We start from the raw sequence: 15,025 nt of genomic DNA on the forward strand, positions 1-15,025 counted from the left end.
GGCGCTATGGGGGAATTTTGGGATAGCATTGGAAATGTAATTGAGGAAAATATGTAATAAAAAATATTAAAAATTAAAAAAAAAACCTGAAGAATCTAGAAACCCTTTTATTTGCGATAACCAAAACTCATAAACAGGCTATGAAAGACTTGAGCAGCAAATATGGCCCTAGTGGGACCAGCAGGGTAGACTGACTCTGGAAACAATGACCTAAGTCAGAATTAGTGGTGGCAGAAAGGAGAGGGTTCTCAGCCCCAACGTGCTTGCAGAAGCTCATGTACTCTGGATGTCTGTCTTTAAATATTACAAATTTTTTTTATGGTAAGTATCTTGGCTGAAACCTGAAAGCTGCTTTGGTGTTTGTTGGGTTTTGTGTGTTTTTTTATTGTTTTGCTTTTCTAAGAAACTCAACATGATTTTTGTTTTGTTCCATTTGCATGATTTGTGTGTGTGTGTGTGTGTGTGTGTTGTCATTGTTGTTGTTGCTATTGCTGTTTAGCCCTCTTCTCTTGCTCTTTTCCCCTGTAGAACATGGTAAGTGTGGTGAGTAATAACAGTGACAGAAAATGAATGCTTTCCTAACTGACTTTATATTTTCTCTGTCAAACATTATTCTGTTACTTTTAAATTTAACCACATTGAAGTTTGCAAGACAAAGTCATAAAGCATCTAAATCCTTTATCAGATTTTAATCTTAATAGTTTGTAACCCCTTTTCCCTCTAGACTCTTTTCCTCTTAAAAACCAAACAGCAAACATATCTCTTTATCTTTTTTTTTTCTAAATCCGATTAAAATGGCCCATTAAGTTCTGTTTGCAGCATTTTATGGCATTTCTTGCTCCGATATCTTAACTCTTCATCTCCAACTTAGTGGCAGGAGCCTGGTGTACCAATTATTACCCTCCTTGCTGATAGAAAGAAAGCAACATCAACAAATCAAGAGTGAAGGCTGCTTTTCAATTCCTAAAGCCATCCTTTCAAAATTATTGCTGTCCCAAAAGTAAACACAAGTTGCTTCTACAATTTTGACTAGTTTGAAATCTACTTTATAGTAATAAAACATTCATAAAAATTAATTTAATAGAAATAGTGAAATGTCTATTAGGATGAAGTCTAGAAATCAGATATTTTTAAATATTTTTTATCCTTTTAAAACATTTGTTCATCTACTAGTATCTGTACATATTAATGACACTTTCCTTAATGACAGCTACAAAAGTACACTAATGTCAAAAGCCCTACTATATTTACAGTATTGGAACATTGGTATAAGCTTCTTACCATCATTCTGACCTGAAAGCTGCAAATTTGTCTGAATTATAAGTAGACTCTCGATTTCCAGCTCATCCTAAACTCTCAAACAAAGTGCTATATTGTCTGTGGACCTTTGAGAACTGAAACTGCACTTATACCCAGATGTGCTAAGCCAATGAAATCTATGTTTTCAATTTCAGAAGTGACTTTTTGTTTATGCTTTGTAACTGAATTTGTACTGGAGAATCCTCAGCATTCAAACTTTCTATTCTTTTGATTATACAATCTTGGCTAACACCTAGTTGTGCAGTTAAAGTGATGTTTTTCATTTTTATTTATGTTCATACCAATGCATCAGTGAACCAACGCCCATGTTACATCTCCCAAAACATTTCCAGAGACAATGCAAAACCTATGGAATTATCATAGCAGTGAATGACTCATCTATTTCCTATGATCTCTTTTAAGAGAGCTCATGGCGTTGTCTGTAAAATCTGAAAAAGTCTGTTTCTTGCCTATATTCCGAATATAACCAAGAAATTCTGAAATAAAAATATTAACTTGCCTTTATTGTTCCTGTGACTACTTAAAAATATTTCCAAGGTAATCAGTGAAACATTATGGGTAGATCCCCAAAATAATCCACTTGTGAACAGCTTTTCCAGTTCTTCCCAGATTTAGGAAAACATTTACTACCAGATAAGCAATATGCTGCACGATTTCAGATAAAGACATAAATATATTTCTCCTGTTCATTACAAATATGCAAATATTATGCCACATTATAGTAGCAGGGTTTTAGTTTCCATTTATTTATTACAGTTTGATTATAAGTCTTATTTGGAGTACATTCCTGATAATTTGAATTCCTGCTTCTCTGATTCATAGGATAATTGTACTTCACCTCATATATTTGCCAAAAGCTATGTAACATTACATAGGAAACATTATTTCAGCTTGAACATTGCTTTATCACATGTTTTAAGCATCAGTATATTCTATCGTTAACATGAAATGAACTTAGAAACAAGGAGAAATAGGAAAGACTACCTTTAATTATGCAATTATTGCATGAATGTCTACATAAGATGCTTAATGGGTCTGCAGTGCAACATCTATAAGACTCAATGTCTGTTTAAGTCCTTATGCTATTTACATAGTTTAATCACAGCTTCTGTGCTTTATGAATAGCATGATTGCACAGTAAAAATATTTTTTAAAACCTTGGTGATAACATAATAGTGTTCCACTGAGCAATGCATATTCTAGTCTGAGGCCATTATTGAATAGTTTTGTGATTCTGTTTATAACAAGTCTGATAGAGATTTAGAATTTACAGTATAAACATTAAGATTATCATAGGGTGTGGGGGGGTACAGGGTACTTTCTGTATAGCATTTGAAATGTAAATGAAGGAAATATCTAATAAAAAAGAAATCTCAACAAAATAAAATAATTAAAAAAAGATTATCCCACTTGAGTGAAAACTGAGTTTTTCACTCCACCTAGAGTACATATCTATACTATAATTTACTACTTAGGTCCTTCAGTCTTTTATATTTTTTTCTTTGAGGTACAGCAATCTTTTCTTTATTGTACTTCAATTTTCTTTTTAAAATTATTATTATTTTATTAGTTATTTTCTTCATTTACATTTCCATTGCTATCCCAAAAGTCCCCCATACCTCCCCCCCTCACTCCCCTACCTACCCACTCCCACTTCCCAGCTGGAATTAAATATGAAATTTTGAGTTTATAAAATGTATTATTACTAGGCTATAGTAGATTGGAAAAATGTGCATTTTCAAATTCCATTTCCTATAAAAGATAAGTAGCTCCAGTCTCTGCTCCATAAATGGCTTCTTGTTTATAGTTCACACTGTCACATTGTCCAGAAAATATACTCACGCTCCGTTAGTATTATTATGCTCTGCAATCTCCACAATCTTGTTATCTCTGTACCTAAAAAGGGGCTGAAGAAAGTACAAAGTGTAGAGCATATTTGTAGAATTTTTGGTACTTATGCCTTCCTCTCTCTGCTGAGAGGAAGAACTAGATAGCACCGTTTTTTGTTTTGTTTTGTTTTGTTTGTTTTTAATTTTTATGAGATATTTTCTTTATTTACATTTCAAATGTTATTCCCTTTCCTCATTTTCCCTGCGAAAACACCCTATCCCATCCCCTTCCTCTGCTCACCAACCCTCCCACTCTCACTTCTGTGTCCTGGCATTCACCTACACTGGAATATCAAGCCTTCATAGGATCAAAGGCCTCTCCTCCCATTGATGCCCAACAAAGCCATCCTGTGGTGCATATGTGGTTGAAGCCGTGGGTTTCTCCATATATACTCCTTGGTTGGTGGTTTAGTCCCTGAGAGATCTGGGCTACTGTTTGGTTCATATTGTTGTTCTTCCTATGGGTCTGCAATGCCTTTCAGCTCCTTGGGTGTTTTCTCTAGTTCCTTCATTGGGGATAGTGCACTAAATCCAATAAGTGGCTGAGAGCATCCACCTCTGTATTTGTCAGGTACTGGCAAAATGTCTCAGGAGACAGCTATATCAGGCTTCTGTCAGCATGTACTTCTTGGCATCCTCAATAGTGTCTGGGTTTGGTAACTCTATATGGGATGGATCTCCACATGGGACAGTCTCTGGATGGCCTTTCTTTCAGTCTCTGCTTCACCCTTTGTCTCTGTATCTCCTCTCATTGGTATTTTGTTTCCCCTTCTAAGAAGGACTGAATTATCCACGCTTTAGTCTTTCTTCTTCTTGAGTTTCATGTGGTTTATGACTTGTATCTTGGGTAATCTAAGCTTCTGGGCTTCCACTTATTAGTGAGTACATACCATGTGTGTTCTTCTGTGAGTGAGTTAACTCAGATAGCACTTGTTCCTTCAACCTTCAGCTCCTCTGCACAAAACTGTTATCTCTAGAGTTAGTTCCCTGTGTGGAAATGTCTGTTGCAAATTACATGAAGTAAATTCATTATTTACTATATTATTTCTTAGATGATGACTGAGGTTATATGTAAAACACATGCAAATTCAGGCTAATTTTTCCTCTCATTAATTTTTTTCCTTCATGGATTTTATTCAATTAGTTCACTGAAGAACTGAAGAACTGTTCTCATGTTATATTAAAAATGTTTCTCTCTCTCTCTTTCTCTCTCTCTTTCACTCCTCTCTCTCTCTTTCTCCAAGATATGATTAAAATATAATGCAAGCACTCTAATTGTCTATATAAATGTATTTCAAACAATGTAAGTGACTTCACAAATATACGTGCAGTTGTAACAAAACCCCCATCAATATATGCTTGTGAACATATTCATATAAGCTGCTTATCACAGTATCAACTTATTAAATGTTGATTAATCATATTAGAGATAGGTTTTAGGTATTATAAAAAATAAGAAATCAACAGTCTTTGGTAAAAGTTGATAGTGATCTGATGCTAGGACCGTCGTGGGAACAAAACACAGAGATGCTTCACTTAAATCTGCTTTCTTCCTTGATTTTAATCATTACCAACAGCATGATTTCAGAGTGTGGACTGGCTGGTTTTATGTGTCAACTTGACACAGGCTGGAGTGATCACAGAGAAAAGAGCTTCAGCTGTGGAAGTGCCCCCATGAGATCAAGCTGTATGGCATTTTCTCAATTAGTGATCAAGTGGGAGGGCCCCTTGTGGGTGGGGCCATCTCTGGGCTGGTAGTCTTGGGTTGTATAAGAGAGCATACTGAGCAAGCCAAGGCAAGCCAGTAAAGAACATCTTTCCATGCAGCTCCTGCTTTCTGACCTGCTTGAATTCTAGTCCTGACTTCCTTTTGGTGATAAACAAGTGTAAGATGAATAAACCCTTTCCTCCCTAATTTGTTTCTTGGTCATGATGTTTTGTCCAGGAATAGAAACCCTGACTAAAACAGAGTGTTTGTGACTGGTTTGTATGTTTGTGTTTGTGTGTGTGTGTGTGTGTGTGTGTGTGTTGTGTCTGTGTTTCTGTGTGTGTGTCTATGTGTGCATATGTGTGTGTGTGTGTGTATAGGAAACAGAGACAAAGAGATATAGAAAAAGACAGAGAGAGATAGACAGAGACAGAAAGACTGAGATAGAAAAAGAGCAATAGGGGAAAGAGAGAAATAGAGACAAAATAGAGAAACATACACAATTTCTAGGGAGGAAGTCATAAAATGTATATGGCTAAATAAGTCATAAAAATGTAAAAATTTCCTTTTTATTTTGATTTTTGACATGACATGTTATTTTCTAAGTTCCTTTGAATTGCCAATTTTAATAAAGTTATTTTAGTCATAGATTCCACAGTATTTAGTCATTATGTGCAAAAAGACGAAAGGGAACATTTAAAAGCAACACTTCTGGTTCATGTCTGGATATTTGTTTTTTTTTTTTTCTGTTGAAATTGTGACATACCATCCATCCATACACTTAGAACATGACTTATTTGACACACTTTTTATATACAGGTAAACATTTCTAGGTCATGAGTAAGGTTTATGTTCAAGAGCATAAAGCAAAATACACGTTTGAAGGGATGAATTGTATCTGCATAAATGCAATACACTTACTATGTGATTTAGAACACGAACAAAATGTGTATGTATGCTGAGAATACAAAGACTTTGACATTGATTGGTAAAACTTCAAACAAACAAACAAACATGGTTCACAGTTCAGACAAATACTCAGAAAAGGCAAATTGTTTTATTCTTACAGAATGAAAAACTTCTTCATTGTCTTGGGTGAGCAAAGAGATGCATCAGCAGCCACTTACTGGGAAGTGTGTGAGTTTTGCTTCTATGTTGCAGACTAGTGCCTAGACATAATACAAAAGAGACTGGGCATATGCATCCATTAGATAGCCATTTTCCTTGACTTGTGCCAGGGAACCTAAAAACAGATATTATAAGGTCTCTTGACATTTGTGACCTAAGAGAAAATACTGCTTCACCCCCAACTCATTATTCTGCTCATAACTGAAAGGTCCAGATTCCTTAAATATATCTTGGCTTTGATGTAATTACTTTCTTTCCTGCCCTGCTTTCTTTTTCCTCATAGTCCCTCTATCCACCCCACCCCACCCCAGTTGTTACTCTGCATTTTTCTTGGACCTCATTGTGGGTTTTACCAGAGGCCAACAGCAATTAAATGTAGTGACCAAGCAGTAATATTTCTGAAATCATGGGAAATTAAATCTTTCCTACTTAGATTTGTTTCTAGAGTATTTTTTTACAGTAACATAAAACTTACTCATACACTGTTTTATCTTTTGTTTGGCTGGTGTTTGTTTTTGTTTGTTTGTTTTATTGAAAACAGATTTTTATCATCCAACCTATCTATTTATGGTTCCCCATCTCCAGCTCCTCTTTAATCTCTGGAAATTTAACTTTCTCTTCTGGAACCTCTAGAAAGGAATGAAACATAGCCCTGACATCAAAACTACTTCATGACAGTTTTATTTTTTAATGACATGAAGTTTCTTGATATTTATTGTCATATCTTTAAGAGATTAATGAAAAAGACAAAGTGGGACATTTCTCTGAGTGAAAACCAACCTAGATGACAAAAATATAAAGGAGAAGGAAAAACATTCACTAAAATCTTTTTAGGCTGAGCCAAGTACTTTATACTCAGATTAAATTAACATATATCATAAATAGACACAGGTGAAAGGAGGTATCATTTTGTCTCTCTTAGGTCATCAGAGACTGTTTCTATTTCAATTTTATAGCCTAATTTCTACCTCTTTTCTTTCTTTTTCTATCATATGAGGCTCTCTCTCTCTCTCTCTCTCCTTCTCCCTCTCCCTCTCCCTCTCCCTCTCTCCCCTCCCTGTGTGTGTGTGTGTGTGTGTGTGTGTGTGTGTGTGTGTGTGTAGGGTTCTTGGTTGTTGTTCTGCCACTGGGCATGGCCCTTTGGGGAGGTAGAATGGTGTGTGTGTGTGTGTGTGTGTGTGTGTGTGTGTGTGTGTGTGTAGGGCTTGACTACTCTTATTCCATGCCAAGGCCTGGGTGGGTGCTAGGCTCTAGGGAAGCATCAATACAGCATTCCAGGGGTGGGAAAGCACAGTCTTAAGTGTGGAGTTCTCAGGATCTTGGACATTCAAGTGCTGCTGGGAGTCAAGAAAGAGCAGATAACAGAGTTTGTGCACGATAACTGGGGACAGCATCTAGCTTATAGTTAAGGATCAAGTGGAGTTCTGTCTTGTCCTGGCTAGGAATTGTCCTTTGCTTGATGGTGGCAGGCTTGGTGGCTGGTGGTTGTGTCTAGGAACACAAAGAGGGCTTCTATGGAAGATTAGACTACTCCTCTGCCGGTGAAGGACTTGATGGAAAGAGACATTCCATGGTTCCAAACAAATTACCTTCATCATGGAAAATGGATGTGTAAATCATATCCCACTTCTTAGAGTGGGCCTGAACTTAAATAGCTTTTGTAGGGGGAAATATCTGAGAAGGGAAGAGAATTGGCCAAGCCTTCTGGAGCTCTATGTACCTCATTAGCATGGAGAAGTCTGCTTTGGGCCTACATGACTATAGGTCACCTCTCTTTTATATGATAATAATGGTATGTTTTCCAATTCAAGAGTCTGGCAGGGAGCTGTGAGTCACCTAAGCCTCAGGTATGTGCCCATTGAGTCTCAGCAGCTCAACCTCCTCTACTTTACCACAGTTCCTAGCATGTTTTTGTGTTCCACAACTCCTTACTTTTTCTTTTTCATGTGACTGTATCACTTGTAACAAAAAGTTTGTGGTGGGGTGGAGTTATCAAAATAAAACACAAAACAGTCTGGATGATTAGCATATTATAAGTCAGAGAGGTAATGAAGGGTGGGTGCTAGAAGACAAGAGATTATTGAACCAATTGTTTGATGTGTTGTACAGTTTGTTAGGGCATTAACACCAGTTTTAAACATTTGATTAATAATTATAGACATCATGTTTTCCTTATTATCGTGTACATTTCCCTAAGTTTGTTAGTCATGTGACCTTGGTTAGAGATTTCTCTCTCTCTCTCTCTTCTTGTGTGTGTGTGTGTGTTATGTGTAGGGTTGTTGTTCTGCCACTGGGCATGGCCCTTTGGGGAGCTGGAAGGTACCAAGTCTGTTCTCTGTGGGTCTCAGATGTCATCTGTGAATCTCACTGTGTTTGTCTTAGGAGTCTTCAGTCAAATAAGGCAGCTTCATTTTCCTAGGTAGGTCCTAGGTGATTTTGGTCAGTCTCCTTTGAATCTGTGGCAGCCACACTGTCCTTTTCTTTTGTAGAGACAAATCTGTTGGGTAATCACAACAGAGGAGCAAAACCCCAGCAGTGGGATTTTCTGCATGGGATGGGTAGTATGTAGTAAGCCTGTAATAGGTTGCTTGGGAGCACATAAAGGACTATAAAATTCATTCAGACACCCAGTGTGATTTTGGTTTTGTTGTTGTTGTTTGATTTTGTTCATTTATTTTATTAATTATTTTTTTTAATTATTTAAATCCTGGTTGTGCTCCCTCTCCTCTGGTCCCAGCCTTACCTTCACAAATCCTTAGCCACTTGGCTCAGTCTTTGCCTCTTCAATTTTATTTTGATATACTTCACATAAGTCATTATAAAATATCAAAATAATACCATAATCTCTTCTCTATACATCATTGTCATTATCTTCAACAAATAAATAACTTCTAATTCTTAACCTGGCATAGATTTAATGATTTTAAAAAATCTCAAGACAAACCCTCATTTTTCTAAAATTTGTTATAGTTGTCACCAAAAAAAAAAAAAAACAAAAACAAAAACAAACAAACAAAAAAAAACACTGTACAAATTTACCAGACAAAGTAGACTTCAATTCCAGGACCATTGTTGTAAGAGAGAGAAAAATATCATACTTTATTCAACTGCAGTCTGAATTCAGGTTTAGTAATGCAAACAGATTTTTTTTGTGTGTGTGTGTAACTGAATTTTAAAATGAGGCACCATGGCTCATTAGACTTTGCCAATTGTCTTTCCTGTGTTTTTATGGCAACAGAGATATTAAACTGAGTATAAGACCCTTGAAAACTAGTCACTAACTCCTCCATTGACTGAAGGGAGAGGTCCTCTCATTTCTTTGGTTGCATTTCATTGTGTTGAATTGGGTGTTAAAAAGATATAATCTTGTGTTTTAAGTAATGAACAGAAGTTTTCAAAGGTTTTTAAATTTCCAAGGAACAGAGAAACAATTTACATGGTAAGTTATCTAAAGAAAATGATTTTAGGAAAATGAAGCCAAAAGAAGACTGTCTAAATTTACCACAGCTGAAGAGAACATTAAGACCTTCTTGGTCACAACCCAGGGACAAAACAAAATGACAGCACTGCATGCAGTTCTGCATAATGAATAGGTTGTGTGTGGCTTGTAGAAGCTACTGGGAAAAGAGCTTAATCAGTACATAAAATGTACAGAATTTTTTTGCAGTCCTGTGTTCTCTGTGGTGGTAGATTAATTGAAGATTCTGAACAGTCAATTTATTTGGAGTAAGATTATCTTTAAAGCAGAGTTGTAGTACAGGCTATTTTGTCTGTTAATATTGTCTTTTTTATAGTCATTTACTTACAAGAAATACGTTTAATAAGCATAGCAAGAAAAAAGAATGTTGGAAAATATATATTATATTTGATATAAAACATAGATCAAGTCAAAATGGAATGTGTTTTATAATTTATTTTATATTTATGTGTCTATTTGTGCCCTGTGCAGTATCTGCCAGAAGAAAATGTCAGATTCCTTGGAATCAGAGTTATGGGTGTTTATAAACTGCCTGATTGGATATTTTTTAATACAAAAGAGATGTATAAAGAAATCCTGTGTGATATAACAGAAAAATAATCGGTGGCGACCCCACTTAGCCACAAGTTCATAGAAATGTTGTCTCTTAAATATGAATATCTGTAACTTTCTTTAGAACTCTAAACTATATAGTATTCGCATCTCTTCAAAGTAGTGCATATTCCCTATTAAACTGCTAGAGCTAGAGAAAGTATCCAAGGAGGTAAAGAGATCTGCAACCCTGTAGGTGCAATAACATTATGAACTAACCAGTACCCCGGAGCTCTTGACTCTAGCTGCATTTGTATCAAAAGATGGTCTAGTCGGCCATCACTGGAAAGAGAGGCCCATTGGACACGCAAACTTTATATGCCCCAGTACAGGGGAANGCCAGGGCCAAAAAGTGGGAATGGATGGGTAGGGGAGTCGGGGGGAGGGTATGGGGGACTTTTGGGATAGCATTGGAAATGTAATTGAGGAAAATACGTAATAAAAATATTTAAAAAAAGAAACAAAACAACAACAACAAAAAAAAAAAAACAAAACAAAAAATAACACAGTTTAAACAATTAAAAAATCTACTCATTTTGCAATTGACACCTGGCCAGTCCTATGTCAAGGCAAAATCAATCCCTGTAGAAAGCTTTCTTCCTAACACTGAGAAGGGTCTTCTCAGTGCACCTTCACCTTTCAGGTAGAGCAAGAAGACTATGGAGACTCTTTCTTAGAGGCAGTTTGAGTATCGACTGTCCTCTCAGGACCCCATCAAAGCCCATTGTTCAGTGTTACAGGGATGGTTAAAATATTGACAGCATGAAGGAGCACAGATAATTAACCCTTAATGCTATTAATCTGCCATTTACTTAAATGCCTTTTAAAAATTATTTTTATTTATTTATTATTTTTTACAGTTCAGCCATTGCCCCCTCCAAGTCACCCCTCTCACAGTTCCTCAAAATGGAATCTTGAACATGACTGAGGTTCAAAGCATATATTGTTGTTGCTGGTTCAATTCCTAGTAAGCTTGTTGGACTGCTCACACCTACCTGTAATTTCAGCCTCAGAGAATATGATGTTCTCTTCTAACCTCCTTAGATAGCTGCATTAAAGTGCACATACCCTCACTCTCATACACATGCATTCACATAATTTCAAAAGTACTAAAATGCATTTTAAAGAATTAAATGAAGAAAATTACTTGGCCATAAATGTTTCTTGATATAAAGGTTTATTATTTTTTTATGCAAGGAGGTTACAGTAGTATCCATAAAGAAGACCATGATACAATTCACAGAACACATGAAGCTCAAAAAGAAGGAAGACCAAAGTGTGGGTGTTTCAGTCCTTCCTAGAAGGGGGAACAAAATACTCACAGAAGGAGATATGGAGACAAATTGTAAAGCAGAGACTGAAGGAAAGGCCATTCAGAGACTGCCCCACATGGAGATCCATTCAGTATAAGGTTACCAAACCCAGACACTATTGTGAATGCCAAGAATTGCATACTGACAGGAGCCTGATATAGCTGCCTCCTGAGAGGCTGTTCCATAGCATGACCAATACAGATGAGGATGCTCTCAGCCAGCCATTGGACTGAGCATGGGGTTCCCAATGGAGGAGTTAGGGAAAGAACTGAAGGAGCTGAAGGGGTATGCAACCCCATAGAAAGAACAACAATATGAACCACCCATAACCTCCTGAGCTCTCAGGGACTAAACCACCAACCAAGGAGTACACATGGAAGGACTCTTGGCACCAGCCACATATGTAGCCTTGTTGGACATCAATGGGAGGAGAGGCCCTTGGTACTGTGAAGGCTTGATACCCCAGTGCCCAGTGTAAGGGAATGCAACAGAGGGGATATGGGAGTGGATATAACATTTGAAATATAAATACATAAATTATCCAAAAAAAGATTAAAAGTAAGAAGATAACAGTCTCTAAAAGACTTCCCATGAATCTAAAAAATATGAAGTTACAGGAGAAAGGGAAAACAACAGGTACATGTGCACTCTCCATGGAAAATAGTTCATCTTAATTGCAGTGAAAGGTGTTGAAAGAAGAGTGAGAAGTTGATCTAAAAAGATGATATGTCTGGCCTTTGTGGACTGCCTTGATTTTTTTTTTTTTATTCAGTGGAATTTTTAATTATTATATGTGTGTTTCATAAAATTCATGGGCTACCATATTTTCTGATTTTAAGTTAATGGAAAATGTGGATTCCCAGGGATACAAAGAAATGGCTCAGAATTACATGTTCATCTGTGTAGAATCACCGATGCACGACTATGCCCCCTTCCTTCACATATGGCAGAGAACATGCGGCTTATAATGTCTGATGTTTACCATCTGGCTAGTTGCAGGAAACTGACTGGCCTTAGATATAATCATCCATGCTAATAGTAAATTTAAAAAGTCTTTTTTGCAGCCAGTGAGCCAATTTTAGTAAACCAGCTGTTTTTGCCTCTGCTTATGACTCTGACATCAGAATCCTTGACACGTGACTAATCAGCACCTATAATTCCCAGGGTAACTTTATGGCTTTACTAATTTTGTTCTTTATAATACAGAGACTTGCATGCCTCATTAGTCTTACTTATTATTATATATTCAAAGTATCAGTGTGATGCTGATTTGTTGTGCAACTTCCAGTCTTATGAGATTTGAGATTCATGCTCCACACTTGTTCTTTTCTTTCTTATTCTGGGCTGTCTTAACATTATCATTAGCATTGTGTAAAGGATTACTCTGGTAAAAAAATTTAACACTTTAAAAATGCATTTCATGTATCTCAATAATGAGGAAGAAAAAAGTGAATTAAATGAATTAAATGTCAGTTTTAAAATGTGTTCAAATAGTGAATACAAGGCAGACAGACAAGCTCTGCAACTATTTTTTTAATGTAGCATGTCATCAAATGCTGGTTTATAATATAAATTTTTTGATTATTCTATTTTCATCATGCTCTATAAAGATTATTTCTTGAGTATTACTGTTTTTATATGAATTTATAACACCCAGATTCTGTATCTCATGTGCTGCCTTCCAAACATATTTAAACTATAAGTAATATAAAATAATTATATTTACATTTGTAGTAAATTTTAAATTATTATTTGTAGGTGAGACAAAACAATGTGAACAGTACCTTTTGGTACTGTGGAATGTGTTTGACTAAATATCTTAAAGGTAGATTGTAGTTTGCATTGGCTTACAAAGAGATACCAAATAGAATCTTAACCTGCTCTGTTTAATATAGTCATAATGTTTGATGAAAGCTTTCAATTAATGTTTTGACATTTATATAAGTAACATGAGACTAAAACAAGGTTTTATACAAAGATTTTATAGTCTTTCAAGGTCTGTAAATACTTTCTGGTGAATACAGATTATCTACTTGTTCTCAGCACTCCCACTAACAAGCATTGAATTGTAGGTTCAGGCCCAGTAAAATTTCACAACCACTGTGGAAATTCTAAGTGAGGAATTGTGTCAAAATTACCTGAAAGACCTCTTAAAAATATGCATACCTCCACATATTCATCATTAAGTTGATGCCTCATCAAATAAGCTGGACAGTTTGGAGTCTTAGACTCTACATCCTCTTAGATTATAGACAGACAAGCAACCCAAGGAACTTACTCAGTAGGTAAGAATGCATCCAGTGTAGGCATGGGGTCCTGAGTTGATTCTCACAGTTAACTTAAAGGTAGAAGGAAACAACTAAATCCATAGGATTGTCCCCTCATCTCCACATGTACACTCTCGTGTTTGAAACAACACGTATTCTGTATACAAAATACAATAATAATAAAAATATAAACACAAATTTTTCTCATTAAAGGACTATAGAATTTCTAACTAGATGATGTCTGTGTCACTGCTTTTCATGAGTCTCAGCGTTTTTTAGAGAACCTCAGATATAATTTACACTTTTAATTCTCCTTCTGGAGCTATTTACAAAGTTTGTTTTGTTTGTGATCAAGAAGTATACATCAAAAGTATATATCATTTCTTTCACTGTTTCCCACTTTGGCTATCTGCATTATCTGTGTCAAAGGTATAGGTAAATTTTAGGTTGTTTGTGCTGAAGATTAGTGCTTTAATTTTGTAGTTTTGCTAAAATTCAGTTAAAATTTACATTCAAAACTCAAAGAGAAATGAGTGTTGGAGAATAAAAGCATGGACCTAATTGATTGTAACAAACTAGTGCATAACACATATCTTGTATAAGAGTGTTGCTAAGATTTGTCTAGTTTAGGTATTGAAACCAATTTTGTGTATCAATTTTCCTTTCTATTAACCAAAATAGAGCAGCATAATCTAATTATATAATAAATATTGCATGCATATATATCTGTATATATCATATATATATTATATATATATATTTGTTTACAAGTGCTGGTACATTTATCTTAAGTATAATATATACTGCATGTACTATATAGTATTGTATATATCACATATACTACATAAATTTTAGATATTGTATATGATATATAGAATATAGTATTTTATATATACAACATATGTCAATATATTTTGTACTATATAAATTGTTTTAAATACATTTTACTTGATTCCATACCCTTTTGGAGATGGCTTGGAATATCTGCAAACCCACATTGATGCCCACATATGCCTGTAGGCACAGTACATAAATTTATATTCCAACTGCCAGTATTTTCAATGTATTTCTTGTTAAATGTTTATACTAAGTAAAATATTCCTTGGAATTAGACATATACCTGCCATGTTCTTTATTACTTTATAATCTTTTTGTTTTGAATCATTAAATGTAGAAAATTTGGGGACCTTTTTCAGTGATGCAATTGAGAACAGAATCTCTGAGTAGCTGTCTCTCTCCACATGTTATTGTTCCAAGCATCTACATACTACATACTATACACACACACACACACACACACACACACACACACACACACACACACACACACA

The 15,025-nt window shown here is 35.5% G+C and overlaps 1 protein-coding gene across 4 annotated transcripts in view; it reads left to right on the top strand.

Annotated features, from left to right (window-relative positions):
- Cdh7 (cadherin 7) overlaps positions 1-15,025 on the top strand; it is a 159,527-nt gene that overhangs the window by 88,674 nt on the left and 55,828 nt on the right. The gene's annotated exons all lie outside the window — the stretch shown is intronic.

The sequence above is a fragment of the Mus caroli genome, chromosome 1 (genome assembly GCF_900094665.2).
Source record: "Mus caroli chromosome 1, CAROLI_EIJ_v1.1, whole genome shotgun sequence".
In the NCBI taxonomy this organism is placed as follows: Eukaryota; Metazoa; Chordata; class Mammalia; order Rodentia; family Muridae; genus Mus; species Mus caroli.